We start from the raw sequence: 25,911 nt of genomic DNA on the forward strand, positions 1-25,911 counted from the left end.
AGTTAATATGGGTAGCTTTGTGTACAAATCTCACAGGAAAAAGATGTTATGAATAATGGATAATATTCAAGTAATTCAAAGGTCAAATATTTTTAAATATTTTTAAAATATTTACTATGTTCAGGGTGCTCTTTAAAATCCATAAGCACAAGATTCTCATCTTCGATTATTAGCAAGCTACTATGTGACTGAGTACAGTGACAAAGAGCTTTGATCCTATCAGTCAGGTGGCAGAGGCAAAGGCAGATAGATTTCTCTGAGTTCAAGGCTAGCCTGATCTACATAGTGAGTTCTAGACCAGCCATATTTACACAGTAAGACTCCATCTAAGAGAATAAAAGAATAATAATAATCATGACATTATTATCATTATTATTAAGTTAGCACAAGGTTATATCAAAAGAGAAGGCATAACAATATCTGTCCAGCACTCAGAAGATGTAAGTTGCCGATTGCTTAGTTTTTGTTTGAGGTTTACCTTCAACTAGGTAAGAACAAATGTTAACCATCTTTCAGTTGACTGGTTACAGAACAGACATTTTCTCATGGACTCTGTAACTCTGGACCTGAAGTGACATTTGCTATCCAGAGAACTTTACACTTCCAATTCTTGAGCCACTTTGGGTAAAGATTTACATCATTGTATTGATTCAATTAATTATTTGTAGTGTTCACACCATTGGATCTGATTCTGAACAGTATTTGCTACTCAAACAGCATTCTGGGCTGTGGGCATTATTAACACATGGCATGTATTACATAGAAAGAAAAAGAAGCATTCAACTGAACTCTAAATGGGAAACTCATGCCCAGATTTATGGATAAAGATTACATGAATACTTAAACAGAAGGGCAAAAAGATAGGTAAAGCCTTCTGCATGTGTATTTGTATGTTTCCACACAAAGTGAGAATACTGTGTGTGTGTGTGCACACATATAGAACATATAAAAATAAGGACCCTGAATATACTGTTGTTCTATATGTGTGCTATACATATACAAAAATATATACATAATGGCACTGTTTAATTTTGGAAGTTTCCCTACTTTCTCTCTTTTCTGTGGCTATGAAGTCTAACACATTTGAATATGGCTTAAGGTTTTTACATTCATGGTGTGTGTGTGTGTGTGTGTGTGTGTGTGTGTGGTCTCTAAGGATTGTAGATGCAATGCTCTGATTGTGGTTCAAGATTTGAAAACATAATAGAAACAGAAAAAGAACAGAAAAGGAAACAAATAAGACAAAATCCTGAATAGCAAAAAAAAATGTTAAGGGAAAAGCTTTTCACAATGACTTGCGTTTTCTTACACAGTCAGCTTTTATTTCTGACTTGGCAAACTGTACAAGCATGACTTATTCGTCAAATCCCAAATTTACAACATTCTCTTTTTATTCTCTTGTCTCAAATTAATTTTATCTGTTAAACCCCAGACATTGTTCTGTTTTTTTCTGACATACACAAACAGTGAGGTTATAATCGTCATTTTATCCAGCTAACCTCTCATCAGAACGTTTATCTTTTAGTCATTGTGTAATTTACATGTAAGAGCAGGTCACTTGCAGCCTGACCTTTAAGACTCACATTAATGGGCTACACATTTCTCTCTCAGATGCTGTTTTCTCTTCCCTGGCCTTTGTAGGAGGTGTCCAGAAGTCAGAAGTCATGACTTGAGAACAAGCAACCAAGCAAACACTTCTCTCTCTGCCTTAGAAATATAACTGCACAGATGCCAAGGTGGTCATAGTGGTAAATAAAAGCAGCCAAACAGCATGTTTATCCTTCCAGCCACAGGAAGGATGGAATTGATAAAGAGAGGCCCCTATATTTTGGCTATCATTAATTCAGGAAGAATCAACAAGGATTGAGGGTTCGGTGTGGTAGCAGAAAACAGTTAAAACTAAAACTAAGGAGTAAGCATAAATATATCATGCCATATGGAATCAACCGGTGTGATAAAACAAAACAAAACGCACAAGTGATGCACACGTGCATGCGTGCCTGAGCGCACATGCGTGCGCGCGCGCGCGCGCACACACACACACACACACACACACACACACACACGTGCATTCCACATTGCTGAATTCGTGCTTTTTTTGGTGACCTTCATCCTCCTTCTTTGGGGTTTATTTGTATGATCTTAAATCCTATAATAGTCCCCAAATTTACCAAGAGCAGAGGATGTCTTGTTTAGAGCAATCTCCTCAATGATTCTTCAATAATAAATAGTCTGTACATAAGTAGAAAGTGTTGATTGACCACATGCACAAGTACAGCTGACTGTATGGTCACGTGGATGATGGCGAGTGCACTCTGTATCCCTGTGTGGTGCTGTCAGTCAGTTCTGGAATTACTGTTGCCCCTGCTTCTTAAAGACATGCCAATAAGATGAAAAAGACAGGCAGTGATTTAATATTACCCAACGCATAAGGGTTTCAGAAGAGACGAGCTATTGGCTTTTTGTTTTAACTGGGCTGAGCTGATGAACCAAATCACAGAAACTGTGTTCTCATCCGATCACCGCTGTCAATGATCCCGGGGACGATGCTGGCAGTTTTCCTTCCAAGATGCCAAGTTCATTTAATGACTTCGCAGACAAGACAATTTCACCTACACATTTTATACACTGAGGCTCTTCCCCAAACCACAGCTCTGACTTGTGGGTCTTCAAGAATAAAGACTTGCAGAAGATGCTGATTCATTAATATAAATGGGGTATGAAAGGCATTTGTAGAATAGGCCATGATAAAAAAAAAATGATGACTACAGCAATTTTAGTAAAGTTGTCTTTTCCTGTCTTTCTCTACAGGAAATCAAGTTGCTTAATTAGTTCTCAGTGCAATACTTGTTGGAGGCTCAGAGCTAAGTATTCTGAAGCCCGATGATGCAATGATGCTGGTCGGCTCTGTATAGTCACAGCTATCAACAGGCAATGCAGCAAGGAGCAGACGGCTGTGTGAGTCTTTTCGACAGATGCACAAAGCCACCTGGTGAAGAGTCTGGTACAGGCTCCCTGGCATCAGCTCTGGCATCAGGGGAGGGACCTCACCTCACAATGAGAGTAGTACTCCCGCTGCAGGGCTGCTTTCCATCACTGTTCAGAGGACCTGGTTTACTTTGTAAGTCAGACTGATGGGCAGGAACATCAAAGATTGTAATTATTACAGTTCCAAGGAGAGGCCTCTCCAGCCTAAATATTCATGTATAAGCTGCCTCTCTAGCCTGCCTGCTACCTCTGTGTTCTCACAATAAATCAAGGAAACGTTTTTAAGGTCAGAAGTTTCCCTCTGCAACATTGATCAATTGAAATGTGTTTATTGAGTGCCTCAGCTGATCAATGTAAGTTTTGTCAACAACCTATCACAAGTAAATAACTGTGTGGAAATTGTGGAGAATAAAATTACTACCATCCATGACTTGGTTAAGCCTCTTGCAGTTTCTTAGGGGGGTCGGGGGAAGGACCAGTACTGTTACAGAACCATGCTGTCCAGAGGGTGGGACAAAGAGTTCCATCTTCTATCTACATTGTCAGACATGATAGGAGATGCTTATTCCAAGCATCCTCATAGTAACTGGCCTTCAGGATAGAGGTATTTTAATCCACACGTGCCATCCATAAACATCAAGACTTTGAGAAGTCAGAGAAATTATTTCAGAACTCACAATCAGGGCTGAGATGAGGCTCAATCAGTAAAGTGATCACAAGCGTGCAAGCATAAGGGGCCTGGCTAGATCTCTAGAACATATGTCAAAACATAGCTTGACATGATGGACTCCTAGTCTCAGTGTCCAGCTAGCCTGGCTTAATTGATTAGTTTTAAGTCAGTCAGAGTCTGTGTCTACAAAATGATATAAAACAAAACAAAAAAATTAAAGGACATTAAATAACCTCTCAGAAACATTGAAGAATTTTGTTGTTATTCATGTTAGATATTATTAACATTACTTAGCAAAGAAAATAAGTGGCCCCTTACTGAATAAATAAAGCTATAATAAATAATGATATCTTTTGAAAATTACTTACAAAGGCTATATACCACACACTTTAACGTGCTTTGCAATGTTGAAAATAAATTCTAATTGTGAAATTTCATAACACCACATAAAGAGCATAATCACTATATAAAGAGAGGAAGAGGAAAGAAATATAGGCTTCTCAGAGATGCAAGTCTGTAGAGAACCTGGATGGAAAGACACAGACACACACACACACACACACACACACACACACACACACACACACACTCTTATATAACTAATCAGTTCAAACTGTGGAATATGAATCTTAAGCAGGGCTGGTGTGGTACACCTGAGGTGAGTGGGTTTTTCTCTTCTTCCTGGGCCTTCCTGTGGTTAACCATATACCCTAATGAGGGAGGAGGAACCTATTGGGTAAAACATTGATAAGGATAGTAAAAATGAATCACAAAGTTTGTTTTGTAGTTAACGTTATTGTGTAGTAACATGAAGTAAACAACACAGAGTGTGTACACTCGTACATTTTCATACATCACTTCTTTTCATCTATGTAATTAGCTGCATGGCTATACACACAAGAGCTTTGAATGTTGTATTTAAACATGTAACTAGAGGAATCATTATTGTGTATATAATTTTTAATGCCTGAACAAGACTTTCTCACAGTGTCTCCAAGTGACCGAACTGAGCCAGCAGGAGAACTCAGAGATACAGCCCATGCCTCTAGTGAGTTTGTGTGAGGACCCCATTGTGTCCCCAGCAACAACAACAACAACAACACACACACACACACACACACACACACACACATACACACACACACACAAATTATAAAGACTTCTACCAGAGCCATCCATATTGCAATTTTAAATCACACATTCCAGAAAATTGACTCTTGGCCATTTTTAAAGTTTCTTAAATTATATTCACATTCTTAGGCAATCAGGGTCCAGAACTCTTTCACTGTATACAACTAGCATCCTAGATCCAAAAAACGGAAACTCACATTTCCTTCTCAGTGTCTCAGCTAATTTTTCCCTGCTGGCTGAACACCCTTCCTTCCTTTCTTCCTTCCTTCCTCTCTTCCTTCCTCTTTCTTTCTTTCTTTCTTTCTTTCTTTCTTTCTTTCTTTCTTTCTTCTTTCCTTCTTTTTTCCTCCCTTTCCTCCCCTTTCTTCTTCTTAAGGCAGTCACTCTAATGGGTGTGTTGTGATACACTCTCCTCTCATGGCTTTAAGATACCTTTCTCCCATGACTCAGAATAGTGAGCATCTTTATTGGCTATGGACATACATTTTGCAAATGAATCTCTATTCAAGTCTCTTAATTATTATTTAATTAGGTAATTTGTATTTTCATTGCATTGTAGAAGTTCTTTATAATTACCTCTGGATTGACATTGTTTTCGTCTTGTTCTATTTCTTTTCAGTGTGAATTTTTCTCTTAGATAAACTTTCAGGATTAATATTTTCATTGTTTTTGTCACATGGCATTTTCGAAGAATTATGTATTAACTTTTCCACAGCGAAAGTGAAAAGATGTTGTAGTTATCGTTAAATTTTATTGGTAAATTTTCACCTTTTTTTTTCAAGATATTCTTAGTCACCTCTCTTTGCCTTTTCTTGCTTTTGAGAAAAACTACACATCTATATATAGAGGCCACATCTATTTCGGTGGCTCTACTCTCCCATGTTTGCTCATTACTGGATCACATTATTTGACTGATTAATTTTGGGAATTTGGGTGTGTGTCTAACCACTTTTCAAACATCCTGCAATATTGTCTTTAAATTTTGAGTTATGTTGTAGTTTTTGATGCTTAAAACTGTGTATTTGTGTGCGCCTTCTCATTACCTCTTTCAGTGTTTTGAGACTTGTTACTGGGTCCTCCTGGCTGGATTTTCTATTATTTCTTTTTAGAACAAGGTCATCCTGTACCAGTTTTACTCCAGGTACTTCACAATTGACATGCTGGAGCTATGAAATTTACACAAACTGCTGCTCTCGTGAATGGTCACCCAAATGTCAGCCTAGGCTATTACGTGGCCAGCTGAACATTTTGGTGGAGGAAAATGCATCTTTTGGAAACATAGCACCAATAAATAAAGTGGCCTTCAGGGGCAGTGAAAGTATCTTGCTGTCAGCAGCGGCAACCAAAGTCATATTGGAAGTATGATAACCAAGAAATAGAAGAAGGGATTCTAGTTGGGGGTTGGGTAGGTGGGGGTGGCTAAAAATGCTATCCAGTTTCATGAATTTTACAGGAATAATAAAATTAAGGTCTCTGACCACAGAGGTCTTTACAAGTACCAGGATGAGAGGGGATATTAAATCTTAAGACCTTGGCCAAATTCCAAAGTGGGTAATTGCTTTCAGGCAATTTTAAATCCCCTCTGTAACTTCTAATGCAGTCCTCACAGCATTCCCGAGGCCGGCTTTACTGCATCCTGCTACCCCTTGTTGGAAAGTCACCACTGAGCTCTGCTCTAGAGAATCCTTGAAGCCACTGGAGAAAATTTATTATAGCTGTCACTTCTCTCTTTAACTTTTGAAGAGTCCCTAAAATTTAGTCTGCTATACAGAAGTCTGAATATCATTAAGTATGCTGTGCTTGGCTTAGGTATGGCTCCATGACTATATTGATTATAGTTAAAGCATTAAAAGCATGAACGTGTGCATGTGTGTGTTTGTACATGTGTGTGTATGTGCATGTACATATTTGTGTGTGCCAGTGTGTGCATGTATGTTTAATAGAGCCTGTGTGTGCATGTGTGTGCATGTATGTTCATGTGTGTGCATGCATGTGTGTTCCATGTCCACAAATGGATGAGTGTGCTGGTTCACATGTAGATGCCTGGTCAGGTGACTGGTGTCTTCCTCTATCACTCCCTACGTTATTGTCATCTCTAATGAAATCAGAAGCCCAAGCCTTGTGCTAGGCCACTGGCCAACAATCTGTCTCCATTGGCCAATGGTGGGGTCATGGGCATAAGCAGCCATGCCCAACATTTTATGTGGGTGTTGGGTATTGGAACTCAGATCGTCTGCTTTTAGAGGAAATGCTCACTCTTCTACAGTGAGCCATCTTCCCAGCACTCAGGCTCTCTAACTGGTATTACCTGTGTGACCTGAGCAATTTTCTTTCATTCATCTGCTTCTAGGGACTCCCCCTAGTTTCCTGAACAATTCCCTTACACAGCTAGGAGGAAGCTCACCACCTACTCCCTAGGATACAAATTTGGTTAAGGAAAGAGGTATTTTCCTGTCACTCCTTTGAGTAACCCTATACTACCTGACCTGTCCTCACCCTTTCTACTGTTTACCTGTCCTCTGCCTTCCTTGCTTCTTACAAAATCCTGTCTGTCTCAGTGAGCAACCCTAATGCCATGGCAGAGCATGGTACTTATTTCCGACCTGGAAGTCACATTTGAGTTTAACGTACAATGCGAATGTGCCTAAAAGCCACATGTAATTTTCTTTCCAGAAATTTCCTGTTTTACATTTACTCCACATCCTGTTGACGACTGTGAGGAATTTAATATTTCTTAATTATTGAACATAATAAATAATTATAATGTAATAATGTACATAATAATTCATATTATATGAATAAGAAAAATTAATACTTGTTTTAATTCTTGTTTCCCTATGATACCTGTGTAAACATCAAAGCAAGTTTTAAAAAAGCAAAGGACATTATAGTTTATTTGAGATTAGTAAATAAACAAACAAAATATCCCAGTAAGTCTCTTAATTATTTTTTCTTTCTGTTAACTTTAAGTCCTATTCAATAACTATATATGTACAAAGTTTATTAAATGTACTTAGAATTCAATTGCCTCCTGTGTGTCAAATTGTGGGGTTTTTCTTTCATGTATACGTGGTCAACATCTATTTTTTAGACATGGTTTCTATGAAGTTAAAATAAGTAATGGCTTTTAAATATTTCTTAATTTTTGTTTGAATTTGTGAAATATCAGGATAACTGGGGGATGAGCAGGGCTAGCCACTCTCTATATCAAATTTCAACACTACAGATTATTCTTATCACTTAATACTCATAACTTACATGACAGGCTGGGGATTGACATCTCTAATTTTTATTATTATTACTTAATTATTAAATTTTTTGAACACATGATATTACATCGAAATTCTTATCCTTCTGTATCAGCTTAAGTAGCACCAGAATTACAGGCTGGCACCACTATGCCTGGCTTTGTACATATCTAATTATTAAGAATAAAATGGACTCTACAAAAACAATAAAATAAAGTAAAATCTAAACCACATAAGTGATTTGAGTGGTTAATGGGGGTGTTGACCACTCTTGGGCAATAGTAAGAGTTTCTGACCCATTCCAGGTAGTGACTCAGCTACTCCCAAACCAGAGGTGATTTCTTCAAGGATGAGCAGCTAACCTGAGCCAGACTTTCCTCCACACTTAGGTGTACCACCCTACCCATCTCTTATAACTTGAGTTACCTGACTGTTTAACTATTTCAGATTACAGTTCTAAAGGTGAAACCAAACAACGTGCTAATCATAGATCCTTGTGAAAACTAGATGTGGAAGTTGTTCCAAAGGTTCTTCTTGCTGTTTTGGATTAAGAAGCAGCTAGAGTTTCCTCAGGACCTACCATCTCCAGGTATGTCTCTAGCGCTGGTACTTAATGAAGGCAACTTCCCAAAAGAGCAGTCATCGTCCAGCAACTAGCTCATTTTTCAGGCAAGACATGATTCAGCAGCTCACTAATTGCCAGGAATAGCATGGTCACAATAAGAATTATAAGGTGAAATATTTTTGCACCACTAGAAATGAAGGTATTATCATACTAGGTAAAATCACATATTGCATCATATCACATATCATATCATTATATTATAGAATATCATATCATACAGTGTATCAACATGAAAACTGAGATATTTATAAGAGAGTCTGTTTGACATGGATTCTCTTTACATGATTGTGTTTGCTTTGCTGAGGCTTCTCACCATGTTCCGTGGTGTCTTTGTTTTGCACTTGTAAAATGTTTATTTAAAGTAATAAAAATTAACAGTGCAACATTGATTTAGCTTGCCATTTTGAGCAAGACAGAGTAGAAAATAATGGTTGGTTCTCGAGTTAGAGTTTAAAACTGTCTCAGCTGTGCAGTGTTGGGCTGTCTGCATTACCTCTCTAGGTCTCATACTTTTTACCTATAAAACTGAAAACTATACTTACATCATAAAGGTGGTGCCCTGTGATAACATAAGAGGTGTAAAACCCGCACTGCTTTAGGACCACCTATCTTTTGGCAGATATAGTTATCATTCAGCTGTTCCAACCCTTTTTCATGTCAAGAAGAATTCTGGCACAAAAGGTCAAACAAGTCACACTTCTTGCTGTTATAGTAACAAAATGATGTTTTGCCTTTTCTTCCAATGCTCAGTCAAGCAGTTGCCCAGCTGTTTTTTCCACAGTCTCCCACATGATTTCCAGCTAATGTCAAAAGATCCACCCTGATTAATCTTTTCCATCTCTCCAGGATATGGGAAAATAGCTTCCACTGTGCTTACCTAGAGTATCAGACTAAAATTCCCAAATGTCATGCCAATCCTGTTGCATCTCCTAGATTTATATGTCAGAGAGTGGTTGTATGAACTAATACTCTTCCTTTTTCTTTCTGTTGAGCCACAAACCTTTCCCTTACCTCCATTCAGTTTTTAGATGTGTCTTGTAAACTATCCAAGGCTGGGCCCAAAGTCACTTCACTCAGGCCAGCTCTGAACTTGAAATCCTCCTGCCTCAGCTTCCAAAATATTGAGATAATATTAACACTGCCACATCTCTGGAAATATAATCCCACCTCTCTGTCCGATCCAATCTTCTTGATGTTTTCTGGAGAGTCCATTTTCCTTGCTCAGCATACCAAGTGTACCAAGGACACTTTATTGAGCTGTCTTCTGCATGTTACTGTGGTGTGAAGGTAGTGTGACCTTCACATCTCTTAGAGTTGGAATTTAGTGTTGGTTTCAATACTAACAGGCTGTGTAATAATCTGTAAATCAGTTTCTGTGGTTCAATTCTCTCCTCACTACAAGCAGGAGAAATCACCCCTGCGTTTGAACAGCATAAAGTTAAACATATTATGCTTTGTCTTGATTGGTTTTGTTTCTGATGCTTGGTTCACTTGTTTTTAGTTTTTTTGGGTGCTGTTGTTTCTGTTTGTTTGTTTTTCTTTTGGTCAGATAAACTCAGAGTTATCTGGGAAGAGGAACTTCAACTGAGAAAATACTTTCATCATATTATCCAAGGGCAAGTCTATAGTGTCTTTTCTGTGGGCCAAATCTGTAGTGCCTTTACTTGATCACTAGTTGATGGAGGTGGGCTGAGCATATAGGGGCTTGGGCTGATGCCAACTCTAGGCAGGTAGTCCTGAGTTGAACAAGAATGAAAGATTTGAAAGTCACAAAAACCTATTCAGGAAGCAGAGCTCCTTCAGGGGTCCTGCTTCATTCCTCCCTCCAGCTTCCTGCCTCCATGGTCCTGCTGTGAGTTCATCTCCTGACTTTCCTCAGATGGAGTGTAATTTGTGAATTATAAACTCAAATAAGCCCTTTTCTCCCCAAGTTGCTTTAGGTCATGGTGTTTTATCACAGCTACAAAGACAAAGAAAAAAAAAAAAAAAACAACCAAGACAGACAACAGTATCAGGGATGTTGCTATAGTAGACTTGACCATGTTGTTTGGGTGGAGATTGTAAAAATATTTTGGAACTTGGGGCTGGGAAAGCCATTGATCACTCAGAACCTATTAGGCTGTTTTGGGAGCAGGAAAGACAAGAATATCTGCAAGAGTGAAAGTGATGGAGGCCTGGCTTGGGAAGTTGCAGATAATCTGTAGCTCTGGTCAGCTGAGGCTAAAGTAGTTGCTCTGACAAGAAGACCACAGAACCACCAAGGTGAACTTTTTACCTTTACTGAAATATTCGTGGTACAAAAGCATGCCACACGCTCAGTTGCAGCCACTTTGATGTGGTAATATGAATTCATGCTTTAATTCTGAGGTCATAGGCGGCACTGCAAGTACTCGCCTTCTCTTCTGCCCTGTAATGAAGAATCATCTCTTAGCTATCTCAATGATGTTCACAGTTCTCTCATAACATACATGTTTAATTAACGCTTGGAAGGACGAGTGAGCAAGCAAAAAAACGCAAATCGTTCAACATTGATGTCAGAGGCAGAATCCTGCAGAGAATTGCTGATTCCCATATGACCATTTGAAAGCCCTCCTCTGTAGATGAATAATAGGACTTCTTCTCTACCAGAGCGTCAATCAGTCTCCCTGAAGCACATGGGACAACACGGCTTAACATCACTGGCCTTTCATATTGCCAAGACTAAGGAAACATCAGCACTCTTACACTGTCACTAACTGAGGTTTTTCACCAGATGGTGAGCAATTTAGATAGGGTCTGCCTAAGAGAATATCGTAATGGTTTCCTGTATAGGACGACACAGGTGACAATATCGGTATGGAGAGCACGACTTTAATTGAGGTTAAAATTTAGAAGGTGTAAGCTGGTAAAGGTGTTAACCACTTACAAGGCTAAGGAGAAGTCTTAATAGGGAAGTTTTCTTTCTTTGCATGCAAAGTTCTGGTCTTTAAATTTTCTGCAGTAGTCAAGCGTCAACACTGCATAATAACCACCCTCTAGGACTTTATTAAAATCCTGACCTTTCTTCAACATTCCTGTTTGGTAGGAGAAAAGCAAGGTGAGAAAATTAGGTCCTTTCTAATAGGAGCCTGAAGCTTTCGGGCCCAAACCACCCAGGCTCTCTGGAAAACCTGCCTTTGACTGTTACTCTGTTACTGACAAGCAGGCCCCTGTGGTGATACTGGAGAGCTATCATGGAAAAACAAGTACTCTAGGAAGGAGAGACAAGGATGGGAGAAGCAGGAACCTACTACTTGCCTAGTAGTGCTATAGGAGGACTGTCTAGCCTCTGGGGCTTGCATCACTCTGCAGGTATTGACTCCACTCACGCCTACAGAGATAAGCAATATTGAACCTTAGAATGCCCTGTAATAGCTCAGCAGTGGTCCTATGGTCAGCTGATCTGGACCCAACTGAAATGCTTGAAATCTCTAGGATCCCGAGACACTAACATGTCTGTCTAGCCAGATCACTATAATAAGCTCCAAATTCCCTTAAAATATTTTCTAAAAAAGAGCTGTATATGTGTGAGGGGGGAGCTGACCACTTGAGACTGATAGGTTTACCAAACTCATCCATGGAGAATACTAATTCTATCTATCTTAGCAGCCATTAATTGCTTGCCTATAGCTTTTTTTCTAGGGTAGGGCTTTGTACCCACTCCTATCTGCATGCCAACTGATGTTGTCACTGTGCATCAAATGCTTAAGAAATTATTTATTAAATGGGCCAACCCTTGTGAATATTAATCTCTTACTCCTCAATATTATCTCAAAGGTTGGGACCATTCCTCTTAGATGTAATCAACCAGAAGGAGAAAGTCTATCTCCCTGTCTCTGTGAAGGGCAGAAACTGCTCTCCAACAACCACAGCCCACCTCCCCATTTCATAGTGACCACTGTTCTTCAGACTTTTAAATTACATTTATTGATTTTTTTTTTAAATGTGTATGTATGTGTGTATGTGAGTGAGTGCTCATGTATCCAGGTCAGAGCATAACTTATAGGAGTCAGTTGTGTTCCTCTATCTTGCAGATTCTGGGGATTGAACTCAGGTGACCAGGCTTGGCAGCAGTTACTGTCACCCACTGATTCATCTCACTAGCCCAAACAATGTCCCTTTGCAATGTCCAGTTGACCTCTCTATCCAAGGGAATGAAATTTGGTCCATTTCCTTACTATGAATGGTAACTGAGTCAAATCTGCTTCCTTACCTTATACTGTACAGCAGAGTTCATCTTTTACAGCTTCGTGGTTTTTTTTTTTTTTTTCCATTTTGGGTTCCCAACCCATCCCAGTACACACAAATGGATCCTAGATGAGACCCAGAAGCTCTTGTCCTTTAATGATTCTGGACTTCAGTTTAACCATGAGAGTTTTGGACTTGGCAGGTAAATGTCCATGTGCTATAGTACTCATCCCCAAAACACATGCTTGCACACACACCTGCCTCCCCCACCCCACATACAAAGGAACAAACATTAAATAAATAAATAAATAAATAAATAAATAAATAAATAAATGTAATAAAAGTATCAGTAAGAAGAAAGTTTTGGATTGGGTTTAAACTTCAACAGCTGCTCTTGTTAAATGTTCTTTTGTTGTTGTTTTGTTTTTCCTTTTTGTTAGGAAGCTGTCTTATTGACCCTGTGAAGCTTTCATTCTACTTAGAAAGGTATTCAATATAGAGAGAAATTCCAATGAAGCTAAGATAAGAGAATAAAGGGATTCTGTGAGTCTAAGAAAAGGGTTTCCTGATGTGCTACCTGACTAAGGCGTGGCAGGGACACCATGCAGGAAAAGCATGCAAAAAAAAAAAAAAAAAAAAAACAAAAAAACAGAAGATGTGGCAGTTTGAATATATTAAGTGTGTCACAATGAAAACAGGGCCTTGACGTGATATATATGTTCAAGCTCTGCCCAGTGTGAGACATAGTAGTATTTTCTCCTGATTGCCTTTGGATCAAATTGTAGAATTTTTGGCTTCTTCGGCCTCATGTCTGCCTGAACACTGCCATGCTTCCTACCATGACGGTAATGGACTAAAACTCTGAAACTGTAAACCAGCCCCAGTTAAATATTTGCCTTTATAAGAGTTGTCTTGGTCATGGTGTCCCTTCACAGCAATGAAACCCCAACTAAGACCAAAGGAACAAAAATCCTGATGTGGGGAGCATGCTAGTGAGCCCGAGTAAGAATGGAGGCCACACAGTGACAGATTTAAGAAATGGCATAGTATTGGATGATGTCAGGTTATATTGGCTCCAGTAAGGACTCTGGAGGTCAGCTCAATGTGACGATAAATTTCAGAATATTTGAGAGCAGAAGATGATGTATTTCTTTGGTATTTTTCCCGTAGTGCTGGAGACTGAACCAAGGGATGCATGCATGTATGCAAATGTTCTAACAGTACCACCACCCTCATATTATTTCTATAAAAATTAGTCATGAGTACTTACAAAGAGTTTCTGAAGTCAATCACTGTTCCAAGAGTTTTATTCTCACATGATACTTAATTTTAAAAGAGTATTACAGAAAACATACTATTCTTCCTATTTTATGGAGCGTGAAACTAAGACGAAAAGGAAGCAACATGGTGATTTTATGCCAACTTGTTACAGAATGTGAAATCCGATCCAGCCTGGCTTCGGAAACTCTGCCCTTAATGAGCCTGATTCCGCATATGTGAAGTCTGAGATGTACACGAAATATCAAGAATGTATATGAAGGAGACGAACAGTATGTTTAGTCTTTGGTTTGGGCTGAAGATTTAAATTTGCAGGTCATTACCATATAGATATTTTAGAAAGCTGTGTGTCTAGATAAGATCCCTGAAAGAGGAAATAGAATCATTCCATAGGCTGAGCTGTATAGTCCCTGCTTTTACAGAGAGTGATCTAACAGAATGGCCCACAAAATGCATCAGATCGGGCTGAGGAAAACCAGAGTCAAGCATGACTGAGGGAAAAGGATCAATAGGGAAAATTATTTGTCTGATCCAGCTTGAGTGGTCAAGGAAAATGAAGACTGAAGGGTGACCACTGAACACTAACAAGGTCATTAGAGACCTTGACAGTGGCATATTAGTGATAACATTCTAATTGATGAAGTATCAAATCTGTGCCCCTTCTAGCTTTTCTAAGGTAATTAGTGATGTCTAAAGAGGCAGAAAGAGGTAGAAGAGGAAACTTGGTGACTGTCCCCAAACACCTAAATCAACTACAAAATATTTACTGTGTAGCTTCTGCATGTCCAGAACTTCTTCTGTTGTCCAGACACGGAACAGCAGTGAAAAAGAATATTCAGTCATTTATTCATTTGCTTAGGAGATGCTTATTCATTGAATATCCACTATGTGATGGGTAACTTAGAACACTTTTATTTTCATAATAATCTTTCAATAAGGAAACAAATATTTAAAAGGAACAAGCAATGACTGTCTTTAGATCTTTTGTTTGCCTGTTTTCTTTTTCGGTTGCTGTGATTAAAATACCCTGACAAAAACAACCTGAGAGAGAAGGGGCTGATTTAGCTCCCAGTTCCAAGTCTCAGTCAATCACTTGAGTGAAGAAGGTGACAGAAGCCTGGGAGAACTGGGTGCATTTTATCCACAGTCAAGAGCAGAGAGCAATTACTTAATGCATGCATGGCCGGGCTCAGCCAGCTCTCTCTATTTCACCAAGTCCAGAGCACAGCGAATGAAATAGTCCCTCCCACATTTGGGGTGGGTTTTCCCACCTCAGTTAAGCCAATCATTGGCCAGCCTACAGACCAACCAAGTTTAGACACATTTTTTAAAGAGTCACTTCCCATATATTATGTTAGATCAACAATCAGCACACAATGACCACACAGATTCTACACTGCAATGGTTTTCACATTCCTTTTGTTATCCATATGTCTATCTAACTTTTGCTTTATCCTGTTAGTTATTATAATCCAAGCCTTTTTGCAGATATAAGCCCATGATGTAGTAATCATGATAATAAATGTCTTATTATATGAATGTATAACTTTGGCTTACTGTTCTATTTCGACTATTTATGTAGGCTGAAATCATAATATGCTACGTTTGTCAATATGCCTTCTATCTCCATGCTACACGCAGCTGTTAAATGTCCAGGATAATGTCTGGGTCCATTGGCAACTGTCATAATCTTCCTGGCTTCTAGGTAGCCTAAGGCGTTTTTGGCCTGGCAGGTGCTTTGAAAAGTCGATGCTGGCTGCTTGGGTCATTATTTTTGCATCTTCCTTTTTGAGATTTATAGCATTGAGAAAATTAAAATTTAAAATTCCTTTACATCTTTTGCATAGCACCCTATCTGCTGCTGTGAGAGTTAAGTGATTTAATATATCTGAAGCCATTATGATTGATTTATGCCTTGCCTTCTATTTTATAGGTAACCTATAAAACCATTGGTGTAGTGTTTAATAAGTACACTACATTAAAAGAAAAGGTTGGTGCCTGAAATATGTTTAATGAATGAGAAAGAAATCAAATAGTTTTATTTGTGCTTATCATCAGTAACTTTAAAATGTTCTGCATTATTCCCTCTTTGGATCAGTGACAATCTTATGGGCACAGACTATGTATCATGTACCCAGACATAAAACAATAATGGAATGGTTAAATTTTCTTGAGGTCAAAGAGACACAAGAACGTCTCTGTTTCTTCTTTTAGGAAGTTATTGCAGTGTGAATATGAAATGTCCCCCATAGGTTTGGGTGTTGAACAACTGGTGTGTTTGGGAAGAGTCTGGAAATTTACGTGTGAGCTCTAGCTGGAAAAAGCAGGTCGGTGCCGCGCAGATGTTACAATTCTATCTGGTTCCTTGCAGTCTTCCTTCCCTGTGCTTCCGGTGGTCCAGAAAGTGAACAGCTTTCCCTCTTCTTACAATGCAGCACAAAGGTACTGGGAGGAAGACTGGGGATTAAAATCTCATAGACTCTAGAGTCAAAGTAGATCTTTCCATCACTTAAGGTATTCTTCCTGGTATTTTGGGTACAACAAATGTAACCAACACTCCACCATGTCAGGGAGTGCCAGAGGTGTGAACAGCCAGCATCTTTAGTAAGGCTGACATCTCTTGGCTCTTACATTCTTCCCATGCACAACCGCCCTTTCCTTTTACACCCCTTTCCTCATTGCTTAATTGCTTCGTCTGGGACTCAATTTCTTGAATAATCAAATTAATAAGACTCAGTTAAGTAGCTTGAGGGTGGAGCAGAATTCAAGGAGGTGGCAAGGAGCAAGGCCTGTGGGACGAGACAAGTACGTTTGGCAGATTGCCTTAGTTGGGGATACTCTGAAATGGGAACATGTTTGAAGGGCCTTGCTCTCGGGGAGGCTTTTTGAAATTGACTTAAGGAAGTCCATTATAAAACTACTCGTATGATTACATAACTGCAGTGTACAGCGGAGATGGCAGCTGAAGCTTCTCTAAGGACCGGGAGATAGGAGAATGAAGGAATAGGAAATTATTTCCTTCTGTAATCGATTATTCCACTCAATCACCTATGTATTCCTCTTTGTCAGCTTACTCGTCCTGAATGCTAGCTTTTTGCCTCTCATTATACTAGTCGTTGATCATGAACAGTGGACGATACTGATACCGTCCTGCTGTCAGGATGGGTGCTCTCTTTCCAGTGACTGCCACTTCTAGCAGAGCAAGAATTGACAGCCTTGTCTTCAGTCAGGACAAGGCTGTGCTGCCTCTGGTTCCTGTTGCTCTAAAAACTCGGCACACGGTGGGCTTTCTGCGACGCAGCCTTAATCGACTCATGGCCATTAGTGTGTGACAGGTGAATACACAGACTAAAGGAACCGTAGGCTAGGATTCACTTGGGCTGCAGGACCGCGATCTTTCGTGGAGCACAAGGGTGTGCTCCACGAAAGGTGTGCAGAGGCGCCGTACCTGCTCTGAGTATTTGGTTCTGAGACCGGTCGGCTGCAGGGCTAGCCTTCCTAGCTCGTTGCGTCCCAGCCCCGGTGGCCCACGCGGGGGCACCCAGCGCAGCCTGGCATCCGCCGGCGGGCGGGCCCCACGCGGCTCCTCCTCGCAGCGGGCGGGACTGCCCCGCGTGCCGCCCCAACCCCAGCCTTGGGAAGCCCCGATCGCGGGCGGAGCGCGAGTCACAGCGGCGGGTGGAGCCTGTGGCCGGATCCCGGGGCCAATCGCGCGGTGGCGGGGGAGGAGCTCCGGAGGGGGAAAAAGAAAGTGCGGCGGAAAGTAAGAGGCTAGTCGGAGAAGGCTGCCAGCCTTTGGATCTCTTGGGTTCGGCTTGGACCAGGGCGGTGAAAGAGGCAGTGGCCGGCCACCCTGCACCCATCTGGTCGCTGTCGCCGAGCCTGCTCGGCTGGCCCGGTAAGGTAAGTCTTGCTCTGCAGGGAGGGCTTGGTTGCAATGGCCAGCCGCAGTAACTCCGGGTAGTAGGAATTCTTGAAGATCGGCTTCGACAACCCTTCTGTTTTACAAACAGCAAAACTGAGACAGGGAGCGAGAGGGCGGCCAGGCTAAACAAATCACACTACTAGCTTGTAGGGCGGTCAGGGTTCGAACTTAGCAAACCGGAGGCCTATTTTGCCCAGGGCTGTGCGGGTTCTCAGCCTTTTGAGGGATCTTTTCCAGTCTCCCTGTGCCTAGGGTTCTCAGGAGTGCCGCTGTAAGCTTGAGGCGAGCAGGAGGCTGTGTCCCAGCACACCCACTCCATCACGTCGTCGCTCGCATACCCAGCTATGACAGCCCTGGGGAGAGGCTGCCAGCAAGCAGCCTTGCTAGCTCCTTTCCTGACCTGCTTTTCTTTTTTCTTTTTTCTTTTTTTTCCTTCTGAGGGACGCTCCTGCCTAGGTTCTCTACCAGGCGGTGAGTTCAGGAAGAGGGAAGAGCTCTCAGGTGCTGGTCACGACTCTCCCAGCTTTGGAGATAGCAGGAATTGTTTGCCCCAGGGGGAGGTGGGGTAGGGACAGGACAGGGATGCCTATCCTTTAGGATCAGCTGACTTAAGGTGCCTGAAGCTTCTTTCTACCACCAAGTCCTGGTTGGGAATAAGGAAGCCCAGTTAAAGAGACAATCAAAAACGGGAAAGCAAACTTCTGCTGCTTCCTTTGGGAGACAGTTGCCTCCTTCCCTCCACAAACCCACTGATTGTGAAATTGTGAACCAAAGCGTCCCCGGAGAACATTAGATGCTTTGCCATGCAATAATCTATGGTTAGCAATAAGCTGAAAAGGTTAGCTTTCTGCCTGTGCCTTTGCCTTGTGTTGGACGTGGATGTGTAAATTTGGGCAGTTTAGCTCACCTATTTCAAGTAGCAAAATGGACACTAAAATGCTTGCTCTGAGTCCTCGGGGTAGTTGGGAGGATGGAATAGAGCAGTCCAAGTGACATATTCAGAGTGGTCCCTGGCCTGGCGACTTTGGCAAATATTGTTCCATACTGATCTTGGATTCATTTGGTTTGAGAAGGATGATTTCCTACTACCTTGGTGTGACTTTCTTTCTTTTTTTTTTTTTCTTTTTTTTTTTAATCTAAAAATAGAGTGATATTTACCCTTTAGAGTTTGAGCATTTAAATTTTTTTTTGCATTCAATTATTTGTGTGTGCATTCATGTTTTGTGGGGAGGTCAAACGACAGTGTGTGTGTGTGTGTGTGTGTGTGTGTGTGTGTGTGTGTATGCACATGTGTGGGGAGGTAAAAAAAAATTCTTAGGAATCCTATCTCTCCACGTTATGGAGGGAACTCCTCTGGTGTTCAGGTTTGGGGGCAGGCATCATTACCTGCCAGGTCTGAGCAGTTCTCTGCGGTGTTTTCTGAACATGGTCCACAGGTAGACTTGCTTGTAAATTTGGCGTTTGAGAAATGTGAATTTCCTCCTCGTTTTCAGGTCAAGCCTCTAGCCTGTGAACTGCCTTGATAGGAGGCATCCTACATTGGCAAAGAGGGTTTTGTGTTTGCTAGGGGATAAAAAAGACAAGAAGAGAGAGCTTGGAGTTGCAGTAATGCCATAGATTGGGCCAAGCATTCTATTCCTGTGCTTAGGTCCATCTCTACTTGGTATTCTTTAGCTACTATCAGAAAGCAAGAGGATTTTTGTATATTGTTCAGAAACACTGTTAAGTTCAGTCTCTTCTGGATACTAATTTGCTTTATTCAAACCCAAGCACATACAAATGCTCACATGAGTCCTCCTGTGTTACTTGTCTTTTTGAAATTAAGCAGCTTCCACAGATACCTCCACCCCACTTGCATGACAATTGATTTTATTTTGATTCATATGATTATTTACTACCATCTACTGGCCATGCTGCAAGTCCCTGAAATGAATAGTTAGCATTTATAAGGGGCTGCCTCCTTCACAGTCCACAGCACTTGTGTGCAATATTGATGAACTCCAGGGAAGGGGCGGGATACATCTTGAGAGGAGATGAAGCTTTGGTGATGCCCATTTGGTACCTCCCATACCAGGCATTGCCACAGGACAGAAACACCTCTGTTTGTCACCTTGTCCCTTGTGCTTGCATTGTGATGACTTGGCCAGGATATATCTGAATGTGTGCCTTAGAAACCAGGGACTTGTGAGGGAAAAGGGAACTGTTTGAAATAAGGTCAAACAAGAGGATGGGGTGGGCATTGAAAGCAAAATCCCTTTGCTTCTGGGTATTTGAAGAAAGCATAGTGAGTTTTATCCTTCCTGATACATGTGGTTATACCCAAAGTGTGTGTGTGTGTGTGTGTGTGTGTGTGTGTGTGTGTAGAACTTTAAAATCTCCAAGTGTGTTCCACATATAATATTTTTCTTGTTGCTTGCCATAGCCCTTGGAGATACTCAGGGAAGCCATAGTAATAGTGGCAGGTCCTATGGAGTGATCAAAGCTATTTGATTTTAAGTTCTGGATCTGACCACCCAAGGGTGACACTGGGAAAATTGTTTCAACCGTCAGAGCTTCTGTTTTATCCAGTTCTTAAATGTTTTGAAAATGCTTATGCTAGGCTCTCTTGTGAAGATGAAGCTTGGTGCATACTATCAAGTGCATGCAGGAGAGAGCTGCTCATTAAATATCACCTTCTCTGAGGTTATCTCGATTCTCGAAAGGGGTCACATGGTTGGTGAATTTCTGCCCTAGGAACATAGTTCACGCCCTTGAATTCTCCTTCAGTTTTCTTCAGACCCTTCCCCATCGCACCCGACACCTTTCCCATAGAACTTGAACAACAACTTGTCTTCATTCTTAGGTTGACCTTATTTGGCTGGTGATTTCAGGTCACAACGTGCTTCCTTCTTCAGTGAGAGGACAATTCTTCAACATGGCTCTGCAGAGTTTGTGGAGTTGACTCCCTGTAGCATTCACACTGATGCCATCAAAGGCTGCATTCCCTTCTCATGTATTTCATGGGATGCACCTTCAGACACCAGGAGGAAAAATACACTCAAGACACAGAGATCATGCTTATGTCAGGTTGATCTCCCTGTTCTGGGTGGCTTTTTCCTTCTGCCTTCCTGTGATTGGTTGGTTGCCGGCATGGCCATTAAAGCTGAAGTGCCACCTGTAGTCTAGTGGTCTCCGGTTCTCTCACCCCTTCGAAGGACAGAGTGGGATGGAGAGAACACATAAGGCTTAATCTTTTTTGTGAACCTGACTGAATATAGAATCACTTAGATTTGTGAGACACACTTCCATGTGTGGCAGGGGAAGGCATTTCCAGAGAAGAGTAATCGTGAAAGAGGGGACCCACCCTGAATACAGACAACATCCCATGGGATGGAGGCTTAGACAGAATAAAAGGATTAAAGAAAATATCAGCAGGACAGTTGCTTTTCCGTGTGTGTGTGTGTGTGTGTGTGTGTGTGTGTGTGTGTGTGTGTCCTTGTTAGCCATGATGTAAGCAGCAACCTTGCACCTCAACCTCCTACTCCTGTGATGTTTTGTCTTAGACCTCAGGCCCCAGCAACCATGGAATACACCTTTTCAACCCAAATTAACCCCTTTATTGTGGATTCCATGTTAGGTATGATGGTTGCAAGGGCAAAAGGCTAACTATGTATGTATAACTAAGTATGCAAAAGGAGCATTTCGAGGGAACCAATCCGTGCTATTACCACAAAATGCTGGTCTAGAGTTTCAGTCCTTGTAGGAGCTGATAGCTTCAGGCATGTAGAGGAAGATGAACAAAGTCAATGAAGCTATTTGTCCATGGAGATTCTTCCTGAGTCAGGCTTCTCTCCTTTGTCGCTCACAGACAGGCTTATTAATGCACTTCTAGGAGAACTGTTTAGCCATTTGGGATCCCATGTCTGCTCTTGCTCCAAAGTAGGAAGGCAGAGCGTGGCTAGAGGAATTCAGAGCATGAGGCTGAGGGAAAACGCAAAGGTCACATGGATTCATTTGTTGCTCAACTTCTTCAGGCCTTCACTGGTGGCACAGATGTATGATCTAGTGAGTCATTGGTGCCTTGCCTGTGACATATTAAAGAGAGCCACCTACTGTGCTCTGTGCCCATTTTGGAAGTTGTTCTGTAGGGGGAAAGGAAAAAGAGGCAACGGCGAACAAGAAGGTTATAGATCACTTGGCATTTGATATTTTAAAGGATATATGCAGCTTGGCTACTCATTTGCTCATTTATTTGTAATGTAGAATATGTAATCTGTTATGATGGAGTGGGTACCAGAGTTTATCAACCATGAGTTCCAGACTCTGGAAGTTAGCAAAAGCAAATGATTCCTAGGGCTTCTCTCTCTCTCTCTCTCTCTCTCTCTCTCTCTCTCTCTCTCTCTCTCTCTCCTCTCTCTCTTTGTCTTCCTCTCTCTCTTTCTTTCTCTCTCCTTCTACTTCCTTTCTTTTATTTATTTGTTTGTTTGCTTGCTTGCTTTTTTTTTTGCGATAGAGACTCATATACTCCCGGCTGGCCTCAAATTCACTGTGTAGCCAAAAATGATCTTAAATTTCTTATCATCTTCTTGCTATCTCCCCAACCCAAGCATATTTTTATGGGAAATATTCTATAAACATTAATTTTTCTGTTCACAGTTTCTTCAATTTATTAATCTGATAAACTGGATTCTTCAATATTTAACAGCCATGTCTTATTCACTCTGCTGAGGTTTGTGCAGAACCTTCTCCCCAAGTTCGAATCCCTGCAATGATTCTCTGTGTTCTGTTTGGAGGACACTGAGGTTCTTGGCCCATGTCATGTAGCAGAAATCTAGTAATGCTTCTGAGACCCATCACTTCATCTCATCTTAGAGCTAGGAAAAACTTAAATTTTCCTGACTGTGGGCTAGAGCTGAATCATAGCACTTAGACCTGTGTCCCATCCCATCCACACACCAACACTGTAGTCCTGATGTTACTTTGCCCATTTGGGGCCTGAATGTGAGAGAAATGAATAAACAATCTCCACAGTTATTCTGCCATGTCACACCTGTCACCTTCTTTAGAATCAACTCAACTCCCAAATTCCATCATCACATGGTGTTTTGTTTACTTTCTTCTTCTTCTTCTTCTTCTTCTTCTTCTTCTTCTTCTTCTTCTTCTTCTTCTTCTTCTTCTTCTTCTTCCTCTTCCTCTTCCTCTTCCTCTTCCTCTTCCTCTTCCTCTTCCTCTTCCTCTTCTTCTTTTTCTTCTCTTCTTTTTCTTCTTCTTCTTAATTGTGTACAAATATCAAGTAATGGGGGAAAATGAACTAAAGATGTTGTTTGATGCTTAAACTTATTTTCCTTCCAAAAATTAAAAGCAAGAGAAATAAGCATGTACATAAAATCTTGCCTTTTCATTTAGGCACAAAGTAATTATTATATTTAAAACTATATATCTTTTTATGTTAATATGCCTATCAATCACCTATCATCCATCTATCTATCTATCTATCTATCTATCTATCTATCTATCTATCTATCATCTATCTATCATCTATCTATCATCTATCTATCTATCTATCTATCTATCTATCTATCTATCTAATCTATCTGTCATCTATTATTTCTACATATTTATCACATCTATTTATCTGTTCATTTATCTAAATATGTATCACTTTTTCAAGTGAAGGAAGAAAAAATGTAGAGAGGCTTGCAGATTTGCCCAAGCTTATGTAGCCTGAAAAGATCAGAGCATACTACTGTCAAGGCCTTTGGTCTACTTTGCTATATTTATTGGATGCTGCATTGTAGAGTCTGTAGGCCTGTATAGCTGCTTTTATAAGTTCTCCCTATTGTGCACTCAGCTGTAGTCTTGCTACTTTAACTGTTCTCTTTCCTTCCAAATCCTTTTCCATTTCAAACCAGTTCATGAAATGCCACTTAAGTGCTCATAACACCTTGACAATGTATTTTCATATTGAAAGCTGTGGGCTTATTTCTTATAACTCTGCCTCTGTCCCTGATCAATCCTCACCCTACCCTGTGCATAGGAAAATGTCTTGTCCACACAAGAGATAACCTGAATGACCGATAGATCAATGGTAGATACCACAGGCCCGTAATTAGCTTCCTCCCGCTCCATCATAGAATTGCTTATTTTAAAGGTTGCTTCTATAGGACAAATTATTTTAAAATGTTGTTATAAAATCAGACCAGTGATAAAGAATCCACAGACTCTAAGAAGTGTGGACATCACTACCTCAGGTGTGGGAAGCATATTGCATTTCTTTCTAATAAAGAACGTTTTTCAACAAACAGTGAAGGAAGTATAGTCTTGTTTGTCCTGACCCCAAGGATACTGTCAAGTGTCACAAACACATAACCCTGAGTCAAAGAAGTTTCCATGGAAGTGGGCCACCGTAGTGAGCTTAGATCTTAAAATTTCTAAGGCTGGCGAAGAATCCAGCTCCTGCTATCCTTTAATGTAATTAGCTTCAGTTGGACCTAAGGACAGGTAATCCTCTTGGTTAGCTTCTATCCAGCAGGTGCGAGTGGCACCTGTTAGGTGTCCTTATGATTTTGCTCATTTCTTAGTCTCCCAATCAATTTCAAGGTGAACAGAAAAGAGAAGCATTTTATAAATTCAGGTATCCTAAGCTGTTCTTTTCATTGACAGCAAAATCCTTTAAGCCAGTTATTGTTGGAAGCTATTGTGACTTAAATTGTGGCTCTGTGACACAGGTGGCTTAGACATCAGATGACCTTTCCGGAATTGACTTTGGAGAGGTTATTTGCTCTGCTTCTGTCTTATTAACGCTATCATCTCTACAATAGGATAATAAAACCCACCCACATCGTCCTGTGTTTGGTATGTGTCAGTCATATGCCGTAATTTGTTAAAAGCTTGGTGCATGGCCGCGTTGGCCTCTGCCATGATCAACAGCAGTGATAATACTTCCCAGGCATGTCTATGTGGATACGAGATAAGACAATTAAAGATGCCTTGTGTTCAAATACCAACAGCTTTTGTTTATATATTTCATTTCAATGTTTAGTAATGTTTGTTATGATATTCATATATGCACTTAGATATAAAACTTTGTAAAATTGAAAGCTCTGAGGTTATGAGATCAAATGTTACAGACCACTCTCTTAGGTAGCTGCCTTGAATCTGTGGCTGTAGAGTAAGGCGTGGGCAAGAGTGTTCAAGGCTGAGAGCAGAGCTTCATTCTTTCTACAAAGGTGCCTGCACCTCATAGCCTGTGAGGTGTCACGGTTGCAAACACTTGGCAGGCTATCTGCCTCAGTGAGAGTCAGGGCGCTACAGATCCGTGAAGGTACCTCTGTGTCTGGGAAAATATGGATCCACATTAGTTTTCTGACTGCAGACTCCTCCATGCTCTGAAATCTAGGTTTGCAGATGGGAAGAGAAAGAAGTCAGCTGAGTTAGCCATATATACATTTGCTGTTTTGGAAGCAAAAATAGAGCCTTAAAAATATAAAGCAAACTGTATCATCATAATATTTTGCAATACATGTAATCCTACATAATTCTATATTACATACTTATATAATATAATAAATATTTTGTTATGTTATATTATGTAATTATAATATAATAAAATATGAATATAACATATTATGCATAATAAATATAATATATGTATAATTCTGCAATCTTTGCCTTCTGTTTTGATTCTGAAATTATGAATGTACCTTTTTTGAGCTTTTCAAAATTGTTCATGAGAGAATCTTAGTTCTTCTTAAAATAAAGTTCATTCAATTTTTGGAAATGGACTAGATTCAAGAGTGACAGCGCACACAAAGCAACGCTTCTCTGGAAAGTTTGACTTTAGTTTTCTAATTGCAGAGTG

The 25,911-nt window shown here is 40.5% G+C and overlaps 1 protein-coding gene across 2 annotated transcripts in view; it reads left to right on the plus strand.

Annotated features, from left to right (window-relative positions):
• Window positions 1-17,877: 17,877 nt before the first annotated feature.
• Window positions 17,878-25,911, plus strand: part of Il1rap (interleukin 1 receptor accessory protein) — a 135,439-nt gene continuing 127,405 nt past the window's right edge. Inside the window, exon 1 of one of the 2 annotated variants that reach the window (XM_034515557.3) lies at window positions 17,878-18,049. The gene's annotated coding sequence lies outside the window, so the exon portion shown is untranslated. The remainder of the gene's footprint in view (window positions 18,050-25,911) is intronic. The other variant, XM_034515559.3, reaches the window with a different exon arrangement.

This window comes from Arvicanthis niloticus, chromosome 12 (genome assembly GCF_011762505.2).
Source record: "Arvicanthis niloticus isolate mArvNil1 chromosome 12, mArvNil1.pat.X, whole genome shotgun sequence".
Taxonomy (NCBI): domain Eukaryota; kingdom Metazoa; phylum Chordata; class Mammalia; order Rodentia; family Muridae; genus Arvicanthis; species Arvicanthis niloticus.